The sequence below is a fragment of the Felis catus genome, chromosome D2 (genome assembly GCF_018350175.1).
Source record: "Felis catus isolate Fca126 chromosome D2, F.catus_Fca126_mat1.0, whole genome shotgun sequence".
NCBI classification, from domain to species: domain Eukaryota; kingdom Metazoa; phylum Chordata; class Mammalia; order Carnivora; family Felidae; genus Felis; species Felis catus.
This window is the reverse complement of record NC_058378.1, coordinates 78,930,082-78,948,739: the sequence shown is the minus strand read 5'-3', so window position 1 is coordinate 78,948,739 and position 18,658 is coordinate 78,930,082. Positions and strand designations below refer to the sequence as shown.

At 46.2% G+C, this 18,658-nt stretch overlaps 1 protein-coding gene across 2 annotated transcripts in view; it reads right to left on the bottom strand.

The window, feature by feature from the left end:
• Nucleotides 1-18,658, bottom strand: part of BUB3 (BUB3 mitotic checkpoint protein) — a 74,505-nt gene that overhangs the window by 11,167 nt on the left and 44,680 nt on the right. The gene's annotated exons all lie outside the window — the stretch shown is intronic.

Sequence of the window (18,658 nt, the reverse complement as noted above, 5' to 3'; positions counted from 1 at the left end):
TATCTTCATGGATGGTAAGACACTGTGCTCTGTGTTCCTTTCATCTCCTTTAATCTTCATAAAGAGGATTATCTCTGAGGCAGATTATATTTTTAGTTCCATTTTCCAGATGATCAAGCCAAGACCTAGAGATCTAGAAGTAACCAAATGAGGCCAAAGCACTTGTCCAAGGTCGTGCAGCTACGGGGATGCCTTCACAGGCATCTTGCCTGTTTCTCCCAGACAGGACAGCTGTCTACATGTTTGGCTCCCAGTGGGAACAAATGAGGACACTTTAACTTGCCCTTTTTTTAAAAAAAAAAAAAAAAAAAAAAAGCACCTGCCAGATCACCTACTGCTCACACCTCCTGACGGCTAGGTCACTCTCCTCTCCTCTTTTGCTCCTACATTCACATGCAGTCCCTTGGCAAGTGCAGCCAGTTCAGCTGTCAAGACAGATGTGGAGTCTCCCCGCTCCCACGATCCCCACTTGCATCATCCTGGCCCCAGCCACCACCTTTTCCCCCCGGGAAGTCCTGATTCCACCCTTCGCCTGTCTCACACCCAGTCCTTTTTCCACAAGGCAGTCCAGACGGAGTCTTCTAAACCTGCAGTCAGGTCTTGCCACACCTCTTCTCAAAGCCTTCCAATCCCCCCCCCACCCCCCACCCAAGGCCAACTGGGGAGCCTAGACATCCACCCTCACCAGGCTCTAACAGAGCATCCCAATACCCACCCCGGACAGTATCAAAGGAAGCCAGGTGGGAGCTGGAGCTTTCATCTTTCCCCACGCCCAGAAGGCACCTCCACATGTGTCGGTGAAGAGCACGTCGGGATTCTAGACTTCACCCCAACCCGAGTGTGAGAAAGCACCGTTTGACCCCTCACAGAGGTGGTATCAGAGGACGCAACAAGACCACCTCCATCCCAACACACACGCACACACACACACACAGTGGAGTCCATGTAGAGAGCAGAAACAAGGCATGAATGTCCATCCCAGCAAGTGTGATATCAGCAGAGCCCTAGTGGGACAGGGAACTCCTACCCCTGCCCAGCAATAATGAGAAGCCCCCCACTTTGGGTATCAGTGAAGGCTAAGTGGAGAACCTGGCCTTTCACCTCCATCTAGCAGTGACAAGGCAGCCCCCCTTTTATCCACTGGAGGGGTGTTAGAGGAAGCCTGCTAAAGCACAAGTATTAAGTAATACACAGAGTCTATAACATAATACCCGAAATACCTAGGGTTTTTTTTTTAATGTTTTTATTTATTTTTGAAGGAGAGAGAGACAGAGCATGAGCAGGGGAGGAGCAGAGAGAGAGGGAGACACAGAATCTGAAGCAGGCTCCAGGCTCGGAGCCGTCAGCACAGAGCCCGATGCGGGGCTCGAACTCACCAACTGCAAGATCATGACCTGAGCTGAAGTCAGACGCTTCACCGACGGATCCACCCAGGTGCCCCTCAAAATACCTAGATTTTAATCAAAGTCACTCATCATACCAAGAACCAGGAAGATCTCAAACTAAATGAGAAACAGACAATTGATGCGAACACCAAAATGACACGATGTTAAAATTATCGAACACAAACTTTTTTTTTTTTTATTTTATTTTCAACATTTTTTTATTTATTTTTGGGACAGAGAGAGACAGAGCATGAACGGGGGAGGGGCAGAGAGAGAGGGAGACACAGAATCGGAAACAGGCTCCAGGCTCTGAGCCATCAGCCCAGAGCCTGACGCGGGGCTCGAACTCCCAGACCGCGAGATCGTGGCCTGGCTGAAGTCGGACGCTTAACCGACTGCGCCACCCAGGCGCCCCTCGAACACAAACTTTAATGCAGTCATAATCAAAATGCTCCAATGAGCAATTAGAAACACACTGGAAATAAAGGAAAAAATAGGAAGTCTCAGCAAAGAAATAGAAAATATCGTCAAAGAAATAAAAGCCATAAACAAGAACCAAAAGGAAATTTTCGATGTAAAAAAAATACAGTAACCAAAATTAAAATTCAATGGATGGGCTCATCAGCAGAATAGAGAAGACAGGGAAAAGAATCTGTGAACTGGAAGAGAGAATAACACAAATTATTCAAACTGATCAGAGTGAAAAAAAAAAGACGAAAATAATGAACAAAATCGCAGAGACCTGTGGAACCATAACAAAAGATCAAAAATTTGTGTCACTGGAGTCCCAGGTGGAGAGGAAAAAGTGGATGGAGCTTCAAAAGTACTTACAAAAATAATGGTTGAAAACTTCCCAAATTTGGCAAGATACATAAGCCTAGAGATTCAAAAAGCTGAGTAAACTCCAACCAATTTTGATAAATTCAAAAAAAAATCTATTTCAAGGTACGTCAGAGTCAAACTTATAAGAAATAAGACAAAGAAAGTCTTAAAAATAGCCAGAGAAAACAACGCACTTATCAACACTTAAAGGGAAAAAAACAATTCGAATTACCACAGATTTGTCATCAGAAACCATGAAAGCCACAAAGAATTGGCACATTTTATAATACTGAAAGGAAAGAACTGTCACTCCAGATTTCTATATCCAGTGAAAAATATCCTTCAGAAATGAAGTGGAAATTAAGACATTCTCAGATGAGGAAAAACGAAGACAATCTGACACAATTTAAAATCCTACCTTAAAAGAAGGACTAAATAGGGGTGCCTGGGTGGCTCAGTTGGTTAAGTGTCTGACTTTGGCTCAGGTCACGATCTCAAGGTTGGCAAGTTCGAGCCCCACATCGGGCTCTGTGCTGACAGCTCGGAGCCTGGAGCCTGCTTCTGATTCTGTGTCTCCCTCTCTCTCTGCACCTCCCCTGCTTGCATTCTGTCTCTCTCTCTCTCCCCAAAATAAATAAACGTTAAAAAAATACATTAGGGGCACCTGTGTGGCTCAGTCATTTGAGCATACAACACTCACTCAGATCACGCTCTCACAGTTCGTGGGTTCGAGCCTCCTGTCGGGCTCTGTGCTGATAGTTCAGAGCCTGGAGCCTGCTTCAGATTCTGTGCCTCCCTCTTTCTCCGTCAGATAAGCTCTCTACACTTGAATTAATAAATGGTGACACCTCTAGACTTCGGAAAGTTCTGTATATAATGTAACATCTAGAGCAACCGCTTAAAATAAAAGCTATACAAAGAGGTACACTCAAAAGCACTATAGAGAAACCAAAATGGAATTCTAAAATATGTTCAAACAAACCACAAAGTGGCAGGCTTAAACTTAACATAGCAATAATTACATCAATGTAAATGCTCTAAACCCACCAATAAAAAGACAGAGATTGGTAAAGTGCATAGGAAAAAAAAAATGACCCAACTATATGCTATCTATAAAAATTTTGTTTTGAATTTAGTACATATATATGAAAACAAAAGGATGGACAAATGTATACCATCCAGGCATTAATCCAAAAAAAAAAAGGAGACTGGCTATATTAATATTAGAAAAATTAGATTTTTCAGGAAAAAAAAATTGCCAGGGACAGAGAGGGAGATTACATAATGATAAGAGGGCCAATCTACCATGCAAACATAGCAATCTTAAAAACTAAATAGACACCATACAACCCTGCAATTGTATTCCTGAGTGTTTATCCCATAGAAATAAAAGCTTAGAGGCAGCTGGGTGGCTCAGTCGGTTAAGTGTCCAACTCTTGGTTTTGGCTCAGGTCATGACCTCATGGCTTGTGAATTCGAGCCCTGCATCAGGCTCTGTTAGCACAGAGCCTGGGAGTCTCTCTCTCCCTCTCTCTCTACCTGTCCCCCATTTATGCACATGCTCATTCTCTCTCTGTCTCTCTCTCTTTCTCTCTCTCAAACTAAATAAATTTTTTTTTAAATTTTTTTTTAACGTTTATTTTTGAGACAGAGAGAGATAGAGCATGAACGGGGGAGGGTCAGAGAGAGGGAGACACAGAATCCGAAACAGGCTCCAGGCTCTGAGCTGTCAGCACAGAGCCTGATGCGGGGCTCAAACTCACGGACCGCGAGATCGTGACCTGAGCCGAAGTCAGTCACTTAACCGACTGAGCCACCCAGGCGCCCCATAAATAAATAAATTTTTAAAAAAGAAGTGAAAGCTTATGCATCACAAAAACCTGTACATGACTGTTCACAGCAGCCTTATTTGTAATAGCCAAAAACTGGAAACATTCAAAATGTCACTCAATAGGCAAAGAAACTGTCATACATTCATACTATGGCATACTACTCAGCAAAAAAAGGAATGAACCATCGATATGCACAGTTGAAAGGGCATTGTGCAGAGTGAAAAAAGCCAATCTCAGAAGTCACATAAAGCATAATTCCATTTGTAGAGAATTCATGAAACAAAACTGGAGAGAGAGAAATCAGTTTAGTGGTTACCAGGGGTTAGGAATGGGGGAGGGGAGAGAGACAGTGAGGACAGGATGAATAGGTGTGACTATAACGGGGAGATATTTGTGGCGATGGAATAGTTTTGTATCTAGATTGCGGTGGTGGATATAGAAGTGCTCCCTTGTGATAAGAGAGCATAGAGCTTTATACACACACTGTACTAATGGCATTTCCCAGTTTTTCTATTATATTGTAATTATGTAGGATATAATCATTGGGATAAACTGGGTGAAGGTATGTGGGACCTTTCTGTATGACCTTTAAAATTTTCATGAATTTATAATAATTTCAATATTAAAAAGTTCACAAACAGGTGACCTCGGTGAAGCAGTCTCCCCCAAAGCCTGCCCTCAAATCCACAGCCCTGTCCCCATACCGCCAACCTCCTGCCAGCCTCTGACACGGGGACTGGGTCTTCTTTTTGGCATCTTCTCAAACAGTACCTCACTCGCAACCGACTCTCAGTAGATGTCTGTTGAGGACCACAGGAGGGTATGATTTGCAACCTTAGTTCCATGACGGAATGAAATGAACCCAATGGGAGAAGAATCTCACTACGTAAGGCAAGAAAAGTAGAGCGAATCCCAAGTCACCCAGATTAACTGGCTTTTTTTCTGGCCTGGCTGGATCCACTTTAGCTGCTCAGAGACACATTAGTTCGCCCAATGCCTGCATCTCTAAACCTCCAGTTGTTGTGTCCCTCTCATTAGAAAAAACATGCATGAGAATCACCAACGGATGATAAAAGTACTGTTACCAGAGTGTGATGGGGAAACAGGATATTGACAAGTCTCGGATTATGTACTGATTACAAAGGAGAAAGGAATTCTTTGTCAGTGGCCGATGTCAACTAAGCAATCCAAGTCAACAGCACCTGTAGTGGAACAAATCGGCATCATACGGCACCCGAGAGGATGTTCTGAAAAGACAGTATCTGTGGTTTACTGCCAAAAACACATAACCTGAGTTTATAAGGAAACGTCAGACAAATCCAAATTGGCGGACATTCTACAAAATGCAACTGGCCTATATTCTCCAAAAATGTCAAGGTCATAAAAGGCAAAGAAAGGTTAAAGAACCATTCCAATTGAAGGAGATTAAGAAAGATAGGACAACGCATGTCGTGTACGATCCTTGATTGGATCGTGGATCCAAGCGGGGAGAGGGGCTCCGGATACTTGCCGTAAAAGGTATTACTGGGAGCAGTGCCTGGGTGGCTCATTTGGTTGAGCACCTGACTCTTGATTTCGGCTCAGGTCATGATCTCTCGGTTCGTGGGCTCGAGCCCCATGTCGGGCTCTGTGCTGACATTAAGGAGCCTGCTTGGGATTCTCTCTCTCACTCTCTTTCTGCCCCTCCCCTGCTCTCTTGCTCTCTCTCTCTCAAAATAAATAAAATGAACTTTTTTAAAAAAGACATTATTGGGAAACCGTAGTAATTTGAATATGGACTGTGGATTAGATAACGGCATGCATGTTATCAGTGTTCCGTCTCCCGATGTATACAACTATGGTTGTACAAGGGAATGTCCTTGTTCTCAGGGTACACACTGAGAAACTGTAGACATAAAGCCAATGTGGCAAAATGGTACTGGCTGGTGTATCTAGGAGTTCTTTTCTAGAAATTTTAAATTATTTCAAAATAAGCGTTTTGTAAAACACACACGTGGACATTTATAAGCCGAGAGGAAAGACAATTTTAGGACAGGCTTTGAGCTGCAGCATCCTGCAGCTGATCAAAAACAGAAGACGAAGAAGAAGGCTTCTTTAGATTTCCTCAAGGTATTCAAATGCATGCCCGCCCCTCTTTGCACCCCACCCACCGCCAGAGCCAGCGTGCTCCTGGGAGCAGGGAAGGAGGAGGCCTAGGAAGGCCCTGAGGCAGTGAGATAGACACAGCCCCTGCCTTAGCCATGGCAATTTGATCAAAATGGTCTCAGGATGCTCTCTCTCACCTCTCCTCACAACGCCATGATAGCCCTATTTGGCTCAAGACAACTCATAGATTTTGCTCATTACTTTTCCTGTTGAACTCCGTGGTCCACAGCGGAGATTATTTGCAAATAAAGCCCGTGGTTTCAAGAGGGTTTTATGAGGCAATCAACCAGACAGGAATGCTGTCTCCCGTGTCAAATCAGCCTCTGACTATCATTTTTTATTATTTTTTTAATATTGCTCTTCCCCCCCCCCCCCCCATAAAGTTGTTTCTATTCATCTCACTTTAGCATCGCCCAGGCAAATCTCCCTTAAATTAGCAGAGGCCTGCAGCACCCTGCATGGAGAAGGGAAGGGAAAAAAAAAAACAGACAGACAGACTGTCTGCTGCAAAACTATTTAATTTGAGTTGGTTGCCCTTCTGAGAAATGATGTCCACACCAGATAAGGAGACGGCCAGTTTAAATTGTTCTATCAGAACCAAGTTGCCTGTTTTTGAAGCTCATTCCAGACAATTGGAAACTGTTCTCTTCTCCTTTTTTTTTTTTTATAAGGCAATTGCCCAACTTGAAGTCTGTTTGTGATTGAACTACAGGCCACAATAATTTATACAGTAAAAGCCTCTATCTAGATCAAATTGTCTATTTGCTAGGTAACTATGCTGGGTAAATATTCCCTCTGTTTTATCTTTAATGCAATATCTTTATGCATTCTGTCAAGCTACCACTCCCTGGGGAATATTTTACACACGGGTACACAGGCAACTTGCTACTTATTACATTTAATGTGGTTTGTCTTTTCAAAGATGAGAATATTAAGTGTTATATCCTCCTTCCATAGAACCAGCTTGCCCTATGAATGTGCATTTGTTGCCCTAATGGGTCTCTTCCTGTTCTAATTAATATGACAACATAGTATTGTCATCGACCAATATTTATGGAGCAGCCCTCTAAGGCTTGGGGTCTGTGCTGGGGGCTTTAATTAAAAGGTCCTATCTTATTCTAGGGATCAATGAAACCGAGATACTCACACAGCTGTGCAAGGGCAGCTGTCCAAGGAGCTGGGCTGCAGCATCGTTTGCTATGGCAAAACAATGGAGCTGACTAAATAGATTATTATACAGCCATTAAAGAAGCAGACTGATGAATAGAACTGAAATGATATACTGGGGTGAGGGGGGTTGAAAAAAGTAAACTGAAAAACACTGCTGACAAAATGATCTCATTGTCAGGGGAAAACAATCTCAGTATATGCAGTGTGTGTACCTGTAGGTGTGCATGAAGCTCATGTTGACCTTTTTTAAGTCTATAATAATATCCACCAAACTGCTAACAATAAGAACCCTTGGGGCGCCTGGGTGGCTCAGTCGGTTAAGCACCCAACTTTGGCTCAGGTCACGATCTCACGGTTTGTGAGTTCGAGCCCCGCATTGGGCTCTGTGCTGACGGCTCAGAGCCTGGAGCCTGCGTCGGATTCTATGTCTCCCTCTCTCTCTGCGCCTCCCCCACTCGCTTTCTCTCTCTCTCTCTCTCTCTCAAAAATGGATAAAGCATTTAAAAATTTTTTTTAAAAACCAATAGTAACCCTTGATGAGTGGGACTAGAGCAGGAGACAAGGAGACACTTATACTTCATTTCGTACACTTGTATATCATTTGAACTTTCTACAAACAATATGAAACTATTGTAAATAAGAAAAATAAAAGAATTTTAAAAGACAGTGTTCATTCAACAGTCATGGATTGCATGCCTCGGACATGCTAGGCACCGTGCTATCTTTATAACCACAGAAACGAACAGCACAGAAATGAAAAGAATTAGATAGAAAACTTAGTCTTCACAAAGAAACAAAAACTCTTCAAGTTAGCGGTTTCACTTTATTTTAAGATGCCTCCTAGCAACATTAACTAATAGAACTCTAAGAGCTGAGAGATAATGGCGTTTCTCTAAAACAGAGCACACTGTGGGACCCCCCTGAACATTCAGGACGGGGCAACCGGCAACACCTAATGATAAAAATGATGCAACAGTGACACCTCCCTGCATCCAGGGGTCGCTGTTGTTTCCAATTCTTCCAATGGACACAGACTGCCAAGAGATTAGGGCTCCCTGAAAGGCTCAAGAGAGGCAGAGGATCCTAACAACGGGAAGTGGAAGAGAAATCTGGAGAAAAAATAGTAATGATGCAATTCTCTCAAAGGACTGAGGACTTCAAACTCTCAGTTATATAACAGATATGGAATTCAGGACACATTATATTCTGAAAACACCGTCCTGTGCAGACCATAAAAACCATCAAATTTCAGGAATCAATAGAACTGTGTGGAGCAGAGTGGGGGGAAGGCAAAAAGCCTGATCACAACCTTGACTATGCCCTGGACTATCATACAGAGGAGATCCCCAAAGCATCTGAGGGCACCAAGCCATCAACCTAAAGAGCAGTGGAAACACAAGGGCCTCTCAGGGTTTGTTTTCTTTTGTTTTGTTTTGTTTGTTGGAAAGGGGTAAGTTAAAGACACATAATGACTGAAATCCACACAATAATGAGTGGTATAAAGGGAATGTGGTAGAACCTCATATACAAATTTAACTTAGGAGCCTACTCTAGAACCTGACCCTCTGGGAAGAGAAAGTTCTCCTGGACATCCTGAGACCAGGGACCAAGGGCTCTAGAGGGGTGGCATTTTCTGTTACGGCTCCACTGATCAGCCAACCTGGAAAGGCAAGAAGCAAGCAGCCCTGGTCTTCTCTGTAACACTGTAACGAACCACCGCATGTGGAATTAAGCAAGTTTTAGATTCAAAACAAGCATTTATTGAGCGTGTATTATGTGTTGAACACTATGCATGGTGCTTTCACATTTCTCACCTCCTTGAGTCCTCAAAATTCAGTAATACTTCAATGTGCATTAGAGGTGATGATCAGAGAGAGTGATGCTGAATTAAATTAGTGTGAATCCTGCAGACAAGAAAGAGCCCTTTAGAACACCCAATTCCCATTTACCACCTGAGATTTCAGGGGGTTTTGTTTGTCTTTTGTTTTCTCGGTTTGTTTGTTTTTTGTTTTTTGTTTTTTTATTTTTGGGGTTTGTTTGTTTGTTTTTGAGAGAGAGAGAGCACAAGCAGGAAAGGGGCAGAGAAAAGAGAGTGAGAATCCTAAAAAGGCTCCACGGGCTTTTTTTTTTTTTTTTTTTTTTTTATCAAATCGACCCAGGGCTCCATCCCACAACCTTGAGATCATGCATGACCTGAGCCAAAATTGAGAGTCAGACGCCCAACGGACTGAGCCACCCAGACACCCCTCAGGTGATCTGAAGTGCAGAACGCTGAATACTCAAATATCTGAATATACATTCCCTTTCAGTCCTTCCTTTGGTCCACTCCATGTTCTCAGTATTTAGTGACTATGAGCATTATTGTACAGGATTATTTTCAAGAATGCTTCTCTTTTGGGGGGTGGAGAGCGATGAACTAACACCCAGCCTCCTCCCGGTCCTGGGAAGCAGTAGACTCCTCCCCACACAAAAGATAAGGGAGCCAGAGCCTCCCTCCCCCCAGCCCTCTGGCAGCCTGCTCAGTCGGTCAGACACCTCCACCCAGAGCTTTGAACTAAAACAAACGGGACAATACAAGGGAAAGTCAGAGTCCAAATGTGGTGGTAGCAATGGTGGTTATGTGGTGGAAACAGCAAGGTCATGGCCAAATGATTACGATGAAACATAGCTGCTCCACACCCCAACTCCTTAGACTAGCATAACGCTGATATGAAAACCTGATACAGACAGTGCAGTGAAGGAAAAATGCATCCCAATCTTTCTCATTCACATCGATATAGAAGTCCCAAATGACACATTAACATGCTAAGTCCAGAAATACATGAAAAGAATGTCATGACAGAGTTGAATTTTTAATAGGAATTCAAGGTTGGTGTAACTTTAGACACCCGGTGAATGGATTTTACCACATTCACAGACTAAAAAAGAAACATGGATTTTTTTCATAGATACAGAAGAAGCACTTGATGAAATGTATTGTCCCTCAGGGTGCCTGACTGGCGCGGTCGGTGGAGCGTGTGTGACTCTTGATCTCAGGGTTGCGAGTTCAAGCCCCACATTGGGTATAGAGATTACTTTAAAAAAATAAAATCTTGAAGAAAAAGTATTGGGGCATCTGGGTGGCTCAGTCAGTTAAGCATCTGACTCCCGACTTCGGCTCAGGTCATGATCGCAAGGTCTCAGGATCGAGCCCTGCATCGGGCTCCACTCGGCATGGACTCTGCTTGGGATTCTCTCTCCCTCTCCCTCTGCCCCTCCCCTGCTCGTGTGTGTGCACACTCTCTCTCTCTCTCTCTCTCTCTCTCAAAAAAAAAAATTATTGTTCCTTCTAGATGGAAAAAAAAAGTGGCAGTAAACAGGGAGCTTCCTCAAGCTGATAAAGGATACGTACATTCTCCAAATATTATACTTAATGGTGAAATGATGAAAGTTTCCTCTTTAAGGTCACAACGAAGATAATAACGTCTCTTATCACCCTTCTATTCAACATTTTAACAGAGGTCCTAGCCAGTGCCAGAAGGCAAATAAACAAATAAATAGAGTAAGGAACAGAAAGAAAGATATATAACTGTCACTATCTGTTATTGATGGTATTATTGTTTACATAAAAAAAATCTTTAAAAATCCTTAAATAAATTATTATGATTTACAAGGGAATTTGGCAAGTTTCCTTGATTTTAAAAAATCAATATGTAAAAAAAATAATTGTATTTCTGTATAGAACACAAATAATAAAAACGTTTTAATGATACAATTTTCAATAGCATCAAAACAGCAAGTACTTATAAACGTATCTAGCAAAAGATACTCAAGTCCTAGAGAAAGCTGTGTAACTATGAAAGAAATTAAAGAAGACTTAAGTAAAGGGAAAGACACATCATGCTCATGTATTGGGAGACCCAATCTTGCAAATATCAATTCTCCCCTGAAATAATCGAGAGATTCAGAGTAGTCCAAAATCTCAGGGCGCCTGGGTGGCTCAGTCGGTTGAGTGTCCGACTACGGCTGAGGTCATGATCTCGCAGTTCGTGGTTTTGAGCCCCATGTTGGGCTCTGCGCTAACAGCTCAGAGGCCTGGAGCCTGCTTCGGATTCTGTGTCTCCCTCTCTCTCTCTCTCTCTGTCCCTCTCCAACTTGTGCTCACTTTCTCTCTCCCTTCCTCCCTCCCTCTCTCAAAAATAAACATTTTTTTTCAAAAAGCAGAATCTCAACAGACCCTTTGTTGTAAATTGAAAGATGATTCAAAAATTTACATAGGAAAGCAAAGGGCCAACATCAGCCAAGAAACTCTTGAGAACAAGTCGGAGTGCGGGGGGGAGGTCATTATCCTGCCAGATATTAAAAGCAGAAAATAAAACGTACTAGGAAGCTGTCAATGCAGTGCTGTACTGGCTTAAGGAGAAAGAAACAGACCAAGGGAACAGAAGATAAAATCAAGAAACAAATCCATACATATATGGACACTCGGTCTACTTGGTTTATTGTAAGGTAGCTGCAAAGCAATGGATAAGGACAATAAACACAGGTGGGACAATTTGGTATCCATATGAAAAAAATTGTAATGGGACCTCTACTTCACACCACACTCAAAAATCAACTCTAGGCAGATTACAGACCTACATGCAAAAGGCAGAATATCTTTGTGGGAAAAATTATAAAATAAGACAAAATATTAACCATAAAGGAAGATGCTGGTAACACTGCCTACATTAAAAACTTCTGGGGGCGCCTGGGTGGCGCAGTCAGTTAAGCATCCGACTTCAGCCAGGTCACGATCTCGCGGTCCGGGAGTTCGAGCCCCGCGTCAGGCTCTGGGCTGATGGCTCGGAGCCTGGAGCCTGTTTCCGATTCTGTGTCTCCCTCTCTCTCTGCCCCTCCCCCGTTCATGCTCTGTCTCTCTCTGTCCCAAAAATAAATAAACGTTGAAAACTTCTGTTTATCAGAACGTGCTACTACGAAAACAAGGAGGCCCCAGGGCAGAAAAAAAAGGTGAAACACATAAAACCAAAAAAGCACTCATACCCAGAATATGTAAAGAAGGCTCAGAAATCAGTTTGATAAACTCAAACAATCCAATGGGTTTTTTTTTTAAGTTTATTTTTATTTATTTTGAAAGAGAGCAAGTGGGAGACGGACAGAGAGAGAGAGAGAAAGACCGAACCCCGAGCAGGCTCCACACTGCCAGCGCAGAGCCCAATGCAGGGCTCAAATTCCCGAACTGTGAGATTGTGACCTGGGCCAAAGAGTTGAACGCTTCACCGACTGAGCCACCCAGCCGCCCCTCCGATGGTTTTTAAAGGACAAAGAATTGGAATCGACATCTTCCAAAGAGGAAATCCAAATGCTCACCAACGTACGAAAAGGCAATTGACCACTTTTGTAATCAAGAAATTCTAATTAAAGCCAAAATGAACAACCCCTACATACCTACTACATAGGCCAAGGCTGCTAAGAGTTTTTGCTTTACTATGAAGCAGGGGGCCTGGGTTCCAGGCAGCAGGCCACCCTCACCCTTTGTCGTCAGTTCTGACAGTGATTGCCCGCACATGACTTGCAAAGAGTCCTAAGATAAGAAACTCATCCTTAGTATGAATGATCCTCCAGGGCCATTTTCTGTAGGCATTCTATTTAAGCTGATTTCCTACTCAAGTCACTAAGTCTCAGGATTGGAAGTACCACGCATAAAATCGTTTTTTCCCCCTATTTCTTCTTTGAAGCAATCCACCCCAGCACCCTGGCCCCCTCCAACCTCTTTCTCCCTATCAGTCCCGGACTTTGTTCAGGCTACCGTGAAACTGCATCTTTCAGACCTTGATCATGAAGGTCACCCGCGACAAGTACTAAGCCATTTGGTGCTGGGGGCCGATGTACACGGTGTCTCACGGCACATTTTCCAACAGAGCCTCCGCCTGGGCACCGAGGACCCTGCCTTTTCTCTCACGCTTGCTCCAGGGACCAAGGAAGGCCTGTGGCTTCAGGGAAGCAGGACGCGGCCTGGCCTCCCCTCCTCACATCAGTGGCTTCGTTTTTCCTCTTACTCTGGGCACTTGATTTTCAGATAAAGTACCCATCTCCCACGGCCAAGAAGAGGTCAAATTAAAAATGGTGCTCTCTTTAGCAACTACAAAAAGTTCTCATTTTCTCATCGAGTAAAGTTCCCTAATGGCTGGTATATGAGCCCAATTTCTAACCGGTCCTGAATTGGACCATTTCCCTCTTAGTGACTGGGGCTCCCTGAGGGGCAGATTGCCACGGGAGCCGCGGGTGCTGGGAGGAAGCAGCGGGAATCGTCATTTCTCCTTTCTAGCCTTCTTGCCTTTGGTGTTTTAATTCGTTCCAAGTCCTAAACCTTGTAAGAGAACTGAAGAATCACCAGGGTCCTTAGACTGCCCCTATTTGAATCAGATGCAGCAGCCCATATTTACTTAAGGAAAACCAGTTCCTTTCCAGGCTGGTCTAGAGATGACAAAGGGTAAAACCAGAGGGGGAGGGGTTCATGCTGTATAAACGACCTAAAAATATCACTGTCCATGAGGCTCTTAAACCAGGGCCTCTGTACTTACAGCTTTTAAAAGGCTCTGGAAATTCACCCCACCCACACGACAGCTTTTGTACTGAGATGCCTTCTGCCTCTGGGCCAACGAGTCCCCCAGATGAGGTTTCCGGGCCCCCCACTCTGGCCAGTGCATGCCATGCCTGGCCGTGCCTTTTCCTACCCAGTCTAAAGCCACGAACACATGACTCAAGAGCCTGTGTTCTCTAAGCAACAGCTCCAAGTCAACCAAGAAGCATCTGGAACACATAAGAAGCCTTAATTATAGGATTTTAACTTAGGGCATTAAGGCAGCTGCATGTGACCTCGCACTCCTGGCTCCTAAATCCAAGTCTCAGGACTCTTGGCTGTAGCCAATGCCGTCACCACTGGCCTGGCATCTCCTGACATCCGCTCAGGCCGCTGGATCAACACCACCCTTCTTCACACACTCCAGAATATCTGATGCCCACTCTGCACGGGCAGTGGGATGAAGCGGACGTCCTGGGCACTCACCTTTAGAGCTGCTTCCACTCACATCTTGCGGGGCAGGCACTAGGCTCCCTTCAGCCAAGGAGAGCTTTACCCCGTCCCTGAATCCTGGAGAAATCTGAAGTGACAGACTCTGATGTTAGACTCACCTGTGTGTCGCTTTTAACTGGGAACAACAGGCCCCACGTTTTTGGGGTTTTTTTAATGTTTTCTTTTATTTATTTTTGAGACAGAGAGAGACAAAGCATGAACGGGGGAGGGGCAGAGAGAGAGGGAGACACAGAATCGGAAGCAGGCTCCAGGCTCTGAGTCATCAGCCCAGAGCCTGACGCGGGGCTCCAACTCACGGACCGCGAGATCGTGACCTGAGCTGAAGTCGGACGCTCAACCGACTGAGCCACCCAGGCACCCCCAGGCCCCACGTTTTGAAGACCCACAGGCAGCGAGCACTTGCGATGTGCTTCCTGCAAGTGATTTTTAGCTCTTCCTCGTGCAAAAAATGAGGAACCCGAGGCTCAGAGGGGTCAAGTCACTGTGCACGGCCTTCGGTAGTGGGAGCAGGTGTTCTCTGAGGCCATTCCACTCTGCCCATCAGGACCCCCTTGTGGCCACAGCACAGGTCTCAACCCCACAGGAGGACAGAGGGGCCATCTGAGTTTTTCCAGCACAACCCGGCTCGGCAGCCTCTGACCTGGCTCTGACCTACTTGGCAACCTTCTGTGGCTCCCTATCACCCACACCACATACCATCCGTGCCCCTCAGCCTGACACTTCCTGGACCCTACAACTTGCTCCTGGAGCTTCACGGTCCAGGTCAAGCAGCACAAGCCCCCACACGCCGTGCTCTTGCTCGCCTCCACGCCTGGGCTTGTGCCACCCCGTCCACCAGACTCTTCCTTCCCCCCTTCTCTGGACTGCTACTCAGGCAACCCCTCCTCCAGGAAGCCCTCTCAGATTCCCACCCTCCCCCCCCAGCCCTTAGCCACTTGTCTCCCACACCCCACCAAAGTCCTTATCCGCTATTTAGTAGCAGTCTGGCTGTGTGTGTCTCACCCGGAAGCCCTGGAGTATGGGGACGACATCTGGTCACACCTATGTGTGACCCCAGCACCGCCCTCAGGTGTTATAGGCTGGGCCAAGCCTGCTCTGGGATCGCCTGGCGTCCAGGCTGGAGAGGTCACTGGCCCAAAACAAGCCACAGGCATCAGCTCTACTGAGGTCCCAAGTTCCTGCCCCTGGAGCTGCACACAGACGCCACACTCAGAGGCACAGAATGGTCGCCTCTCCTGGAGCCAGGAACAAAGGGACGACACGTGGGCATCACCCTCAGCAGAGATGGCCGCTCCGAGCCCAGCTCCCCGCACCAAGCTGGTTGCCATGGCATGTTTTAATTAAGTGTAAGGATTTTGTGTCTTGATAACAGAAAACGTATCTCCCTTCTGTTTGTCTCCCTCTCCCGTCCCTCTGGAACTGAGATACGGTATGGAGCTCAAAGCTGGTTCTTAGCGGGGAGGTAGAGGAGGGGAGGTCCCCCGGGGAGGGAGCCCTGGGGACAGGGGCTGTCCCTCTGACATGCCCTGGGATCAGTCTCCCCTGTCAAGAGACGCCTCCTCCAAGCTGTCTCCATGATGGGCTAAGGGGATGGTTCGGTGCTGGACAAGCTGATCCGCTGACGCCTGTCGGTAGTCTCTGCTTCCATCAGGGATCAAGACAAGCCCACAGTAGGGCACAGAAACAGAACGGGAAAATCAGAAATCGGAAGCCACTTCTGCCAACAGCCAGCATGTGGCTGGTGGTGCCGGGTGCAGGCCTGCACACAGGTCAGTCCACTCCTTAGCCTTCCGGTCACAAGCCCCAAGGTGCTTTCAGCCTGAGGCCCACAGGCATTTATAGTAAAGCACCTACACAATGAGCCTTCCCATCAGGGCAGAGCCACACTTCATTTGCATTTTCATCTGAACTGAGCAGAGAGGAAGGTAAGCAGACTGGCTGGCCCATTTCACAGATGTGGGATCTCCGGTCAAGGAAGTTAGGGACCCTGGGAATTTGCGTCAGGATTTGAATCCGGATTTGTATGACTCCAAAGACCCAGGAATTCCCTCTCCCCTAAGCTGCCGATTCACCATTCCTTGGATGCCCGCTGTGTTCCAGGCACTCACCCAGACATATGCGGACAGAACCATGCACTGGGCCTTTGGCAATTAGAGGCAGAAATGGATGAGGACACCAGTCCCAGGCGCATGGCCTAGGCCGGTACAACCTGATGCAATAAAATGCCAACCACATGCGCAATTTTAAAATTTCCAGTAGCCACATTAACAAATGAGAAGAAACAGGTGACATTAATTTTAATAAGAAATGTCTTTAGCACACTGTCCAAAATATCATTTCAACATTTAATGAGATCATTTACATTCTCTTTTTCATATTAAGTCTTAGAACCCCAGAGTGTGTTTTGCACTTACAGCTCATCTTAATTCAGACGCCTCGTGCCCCAAGCCCAAGATTCCCACACTTCTAACCCTTCCCATGTTCTCACTTCTCCTAGCTCTTTTCCATACAGGGCCTACTTTTATCCTCACAGTAGGGCAGCTGGGGAGACACAGTTGCTCTCTGAAGCCAGGTGGAACTGCCAGCCACCAAGCTGGTCCCCAGTGATCCTTACCTCTGGGTATTTACATCCTTATTCGGTCCCCTCTATCTGAAAGAGGGCTGTCCTGTGAAACCAACAGCGTATCTTAAAATGTAGAGTGTGACCTCTGAGGCTGGTCCTGGAAGTCAATGCTTTCACCCTGTTCTCTCTTGAATAGCTCACTCTCAAGAGAAGCCGGCCACCATATTGTGAGGACACTCAGGCAGCCCCATGGAGAGGTCCCCGTAGTGAGGAGCAGAAACCTCCCGCCAACAGCCAGCACCAACTTGCCGGGCAGGCAAGCAAAGTCACCTCAGAGGTAAATTCTCCAGCCCCTGTGCAGCCTTGAGACAACTGGACAAGCCACCAACAGCTTGGCTGTGGCCTCCTGAGGGACCTTCAGCCTGAACCATCCAACTAAGCCACTCCTAGATCCCTGGTCCACAGGCCGTTTGAAATCATCGTTTTATGTTTGAAGCCACTGACTTTTGGGGTGATGTGTTATCTGGCAACAGATAATTAATACACCAAGACATCAAGGACACCTACACAAGCTGACCTTCCTCAGAAATCATGAAACTGAGCAAACCCAACTCAGTATTGGAGAACCCCAGCTGTGATCCGGGCCCCAAGGACCCCAGACAGGCGGCCCTCACGAACCATATGGGCCTTCCCCAACTTCTCTGTCTCTAGCTGACACTCCTTCATACACCGGGCATCACACTGCTTTGGGACAGATTCCTTCTCTCTCTCACCCTCACGGAATCGTGATTTGGCCCATCTTAAGGCCCAGTTAAGGCCAGGAGGAGTGCCAGAGGCAAATGCTGAGCAAGCAGGACAGGTGCATCTCACCACCGAGGCCTCCAAGTGATAAAAGAGTAACCTTCACCTTGGCAAACTGCTGCTGCCTCTTGCCAATCCCTCTCCTGCTGATGACTTCCGCCGGGTTGCTACCAGCAAAACCAAGCCTCCCTCTTAAACTCTACTGGTCTGCCTCCAGTTCTGATACGGCAGGTGTTAAGCAGCAGCCCTCCTGGAGCACGCCATGGAAACCCCAGGGAGATGGGGCACACGTGTGTGACACGGGAGGGCGCCCACGCCCACCCCCACCCTCTGATTCCCTCTGCTTTAGAGGGACCCCGAGTCTTTACTGGTACAGGCTCCACCCTTCATTCCCCATTCCCGTAACATGGCCCTAATGGCCCTAACCCTTCTCCCCCACTATGTGTCGTAACCCGCCTCACTTCCTGCTTTCAGCCCCAACACCATGGTCCCTTGTAGCTGACCCAAGGGAGCTCAGGCTTCCCTTCCCCATTAGTCTCCTTTCTAGTCCTTCATCACTTCCTCAGGGAAGCTCCCCCAGTGGCCTTTTCTAGCCCCTCATTCTATCACGCGTCTGTTATTTACTGGAGCTTTTGCCTCCCCAGCGCAGCTCAGCTACACATCTCCTTCGTGCGGGACTCTTTGTTTCACCTCCTTCACAGCCCAAGAGCCCCAGGAGGGCCTGGAACTGTATGCGATTTTGTTCGCCAAAGCACCCAGGCCAGTCCCTGGGACATAGCAACTGCTCAACAAACATTTCTTAAATAAATGAATGAATTACGGATTCTAGACCCTAGCACCGGAAAGTAAATATCCTCAAACTCTT